The sequence below is a fragment of the Mus caroli genome, chromosome 13 (genome assembly GCF_900094665.2).
Source record: "Mus caroli chromosome 13, CAROLI_EIJ_v1.1, whole genome shotgun sequence".
In the NCBI taxonomy this organism is placed as follows: Eukaryota; Metazoa; Chordata; class Mammalia; order Rodentia; family Muridae; genus Mus; species Mus caroli.
In genome coordinates this window covers 5432647-5437362 of record NC_034582.1, presented here as the reverse complement: position 1 = coordinate 5437362, position 4716 = coordinate 5432647, and the positions used below count along the sequence as shown (strand labels likewise).

Genomic DNA, 4716 nt, shown 5'->3' with positions numbered 1-4716 from the left:
CAACTTTATATGCCCCAGTACAGGGGAATGCCAGGGCCAAGGGGTGGGGGTGGGTGGGTGGGGGACTGGGGGGGGGAGTGTATTGGGGACTTTTTGGATAGCATTGGAAATGTAATTGAGGAAATTACCCAATTAAAAAAAAAACTACTTAAGCAGGCTCCCTGTTTGGTTGTATGTACTTAATAAAAATCTGATACTGTATGTAGTAACACCTTACTGTTGAATATACATACTAAAAAGAGCCTTGAAAAGAGAGAGAGAGCTGAGTGTTCATTGGTGCGGTTTAATGTTATACCATTTGCCAAGGTAGTGAGTTTGGTATATTAACAGTGTGTGTAGAGATCTTATTCATTTGTTAAATATGTTGCACTAAAGCTGGACGTGTATTGTTCTGCCTTGTTTACAAACAGCAGAGAAGAGGATATGCCCGTGACAGCATGGAATAAGGACAGATGAGTTTGGCAGGCCAGTCAGTTAAGGGTGCAGGAGAAACTGTATTGTAGCGTTACATTTAATGTACTGATCTGTCTTATTGAATTGGAGAATTGATGTGAGTGATTTGAAAGAAAGTAATTACCTTTTGGAGCTTTAGATTTCTTTCTTTTTAAAAACATATATAGGTGAATTAGTGCATAGTAGAAGTAACTATAAAATAATTGGTTTGGTGTAATGCTGGTGATGAAACCCAAGGTCTCAGCTATGCTTAGCAATCAGCCTCCTTCCCACTGAGCTACATCCCACCCCAGACGTATTTTCTCTTTTCTTATGAGACAGTTCCTCTCTGTGTAGCCTTGGCTGTCCTGTCCTGGGATTCTCTATTTAGACCAGATTAGACTGGCTTTGAACTCAGAGATCCACCTGCTTCTACACCCCCCATCCCAACCCCAGTGCTCGGATTAAAGGCATGCACCATCATGCCCAGGTAGACCTATTTTATTTTATTTTATTAAAGGCAGGCACCATCATGCCCAGGTAGACCTATTTTATTTTATTTTATTTTATTTTATTTTATTTTATTTTATTAAAGGCAGGCACCATCATGCCCAGGTAGACCTATTTTATTTTCAGAGTGAAAGAGTTTTCTTTCTCTTTTCAGCTACCCTTTTTTTTTTTTTTTTTTTTTGGTTTTTTGAGACAGGGTTTTTCTCTGTGTAGCCCTGGCTGTCCTGGAACTCACTTTGTAGACCAGGCTGGTCTCGGACTCAGAAATCCGCCTGCCTCTGCCTCCCGAGTGCTGGGATTAAAGGCATGTGTCACCACACCCAGCTTCAGTTACCTTTTTAATAATGTCTAGTTTGTAAAATACCATCAGACTACAAATTGAACTTGAAAATCCTCCCTCACAGTGGTTTTGTGTGAGGATCAGTGCCTCTGTATTTGTGGATCAATTTCAGTCTCATAAGCAACAGTCAGTGGTAGTTTTCCAACCTCAGATCTACCCACAGTTGACTTTTTCCCCTTTGCTTTCCATTCTTTCTGTTTTCACTTGGCTAAACTTGTGCTCTGTGTATACCACTTGAGTATTTCTTTTACAAGTGACTACTATCTTATGTACCTTCTTGCTAGGATCACAAACCCCAAACCTCTGAATTTTTTTAGTAATTCAAATATTTAATTAATTGTATCCGCATGAGTGCCATGTGAGTGCAGTGGCCACAGAAGCCAGAGAGGAAATTAGATTCTTTAGAGCAGAGGTTCTCAATTTGTGGGTTGTGACCTTCACAGGGGTTGCCTAAGACTATTGGAAAACAAAGATATTTACATTATGATTCATAACAGTAGCAAACTTACAGTTATGAGGTAGCAGTGAAAGTAATTTTATGGTTGGGGTCATGACGGCATGAAGAACTGTATTAAAGGGTTGTAACAGTAGGAAGGTCAAGATTGCTCAAGAATTGCCTGACTGATCCTGCAGTGAACTTGGTTCCTCTGCTAGAGCAGCATAGGTTCTTAGCCTCTGAGTCATCTCTTTATTTTTTTTTGAGACAGGGTTTCAGGTAACCTAGGATGGCCTTGAACTCCCTTTTCAACAAAGGCTGGATCTGAGTTTTGAACCTCCTGCCACTTTCTCTCTAATTACTTTTTGTTAATACATGGTTAATTCATGTTAGTACATGGTTTGGCAGCTGTCTTAGTGAGGGTTTCCATTGCTGTGAAGAGGCACCATGACCAAGGCAACTCTTATAAAGGACCACATTTAATTGGGGCTGTCTTACAGGTTCAGAGATTCAGTCCATTTTCATCAAGGTGGGAAGCATGGCAGTGTCCATGGCACTAAAGAATGAGCTAAGAGTTTTACATCTTGTTCCGAAGTCAAACAGGAGAAGACTGTCTCTAAGCATCTAGGAGGAGGGCTTCAAAGCCCACCTGCACAGTGACACACTTCTAACAAGGACACATCCACTCCAACAGGCCACACTTCCTAATAGTGCCACTCCCTCAACCAAGCATATTTAAACCAGCACAGAAGCCTTCATATACTTCCATTTTTTGATGTAGTGTGAATGGAAGGAAATGATAATAGGAACTGGGCCAACTTTCTGACACAAAACAACTTAAGCAGGGGAGGTTTGTTTTAGTTCACAGTTGAGAGGAATGCAGCCCATAGAGACCTGTTGTTGGGAGTGTTCCAGTCCATGGCGCCAGTGAGGAAGCACAGAATTGGTGCTCTGCTAGCTTATTCCTTCCCTCTCATTGAGTCCCGGACCCCAGCCTAAGAGGTGGCAGTGAACAGAGCTAAGATGTGTGTCTTCTTCTCCACTCTCTAATTTTCTCTCACAGATACAATCAAATGTGTGTCTCATTAATGTCCTCTGTATTTAGTTCAGTTAAGTCAGCAAGCATAGGTCCAGTACAGATTGCTGGGGGAAAGGTAGAGGTTGGAGGTTGTAAATATAGAGGCAGAAGTAAAGATGAGGATGTTGTCACAGAGAAAGACTGACGACAGATTACAGCTACCGGGAGGAGCTGGTATTCCTAGTGTAGGAGCTACAGGTACAGAGGCAGACTTTGAAGTTGTGGACCTACCAGACATGTCTGGAGGTCCAGTGCTGGTTTTGCTTCCACATTACCATTGTGTTTAACCTGGGGGCTAGCTTTCCTAGGTATAGTCTGCTTTTCAGGTTAACCTTAACATCAGTGGCTGTTAGAAGAGAAGATGCTAGTAAATGTCATATGGATAAAAAGCACCTGACAAGTTACTGGGTTCCAACTGTGACTCATTTGTTCAAAACAACTGGATGCCTGTGACGCTTGAGGTGACAGCTGGCAACATATCCTAATTACAGAAAATATGAGGCAGTAATTGAAATACACTCTTCATACTGTACAGAAGAGCTGCACACAGAATGCTAAGATGAGAGGACTTTGATGTCTCCTTTAATTGGAATAGATGAAGAGTAGGCTCTCAGATAATGAGTGGGATCTTGCACATTCTGACTGTGGATCCAAAGCTACTGCAGTAGCAGTTACAAAAACAAGAGTCAGCCAGTTTTCCTGAAGAATAAATAAGAACTTTAATTGGATGTCTGACTCCATGGTGGAAACTGCATTTTCTTTCCTGCCTACTGTTCTGTCAGTTGTTTTCAAACCTTCAGAAGGAGAAATTGTAGGTGAAAATCCTAAATCCAGGATTCTTATGGAAGCAAAGGTTGGTTGACACCTCTTGCTCTTCTAGAGAGAGACTAAATATTGTCATTAGTTTACCAAACCCAGCATGTTGCATGCCTGTGTGTTTACTAATAACATACCAGCTTAGAGGCCCCTGGAATGATAAAAGGTCTTTCCTACCACTGATGAGGTTAGAACTCTGGAAATAAAAACACTGCTTTTGGGAAAAAAGGAGTTGGGAAAAACTAACAAAAAAAAAATCTCCCATAGAGGAAAAATGAAGTACAGTTAGGAGCACTGGACATTATATATATAAAATGAATGGAAGATTGAAAGATGGAGAAAGAAAGGTAAATAGACTGATTGGCTAAGTCCCTGGGATTTGAAACATGAAGTACAATTTAATTTCCTTTTCCGTTATGTGTTCCTACTTTGATGTTGTAGAAGTCTGCAACCTAGGGACAGCAAAGGGCTCAGGCAAAGAACAATACAAAACAGAAGAAAGAAAGAAATCAACTCAATTTCTGGCCATGGCAAAAAGTGATGACTCAGCAGTTCAGAGCACATGTTGCTCTTCCAGAGGTTTGATTTCTAGCAGCTACATGGTGGCTCACAACCATCTATAACTCCAGCTCCAGGGAATCAAATGCCCTCTTTTGGCCTCTGTGGGCACTAGGCATACATGTTGCACACAGGCATACACACAGGCAAAACACTCTGTAGTGGCAAGGAAATTGTGGGGACCAGTAAAGATCATCCTCAGCCATGGCAATCTGAGTGAAAGCCAAAGAGGAGGGTGAGCTATTGCGCTACCACTCAGAAGTAACTAGGCGTCTTCCTCATGTGGTGGATGGCACATGAGCAGGGAGGGAGCCTTAATTCAGTTTCTGCCTTCTGTATTATTCTGGCAGCAGTAAGCAATACTCCTGTTTGTCCAAGCAGTTCTAAGAAAGGCCTGCTGTAACAGTTCCCAAGACTGATAGATAGCATTATGTCCAAAAGGTCAGAGTTTCAATTAAACATCAGTTGGTGAATGAAGAACCAGGAAAATCTCAAACGAGAGAGAGAGAGAGAGAGAGAGAGAGAGAGAGAGAGAGAGAGAGAGAG

The 4716-nt window shown here is 41.7% G+C and overlaps 1 protein-coding gene across 3 annotated transcripts in view; it reads left to right on the top strand.

The window, feature by feature from the left end:
- Positions 1 to 4716, top strand: part of Wdr37 (WD repeat domain 37) — a 65659-nt gene that overhangs the window by 3124 nt on the left and 57819 nt on the right. The gene's annotated exons all lie outside the window — the stretch shown is intronic.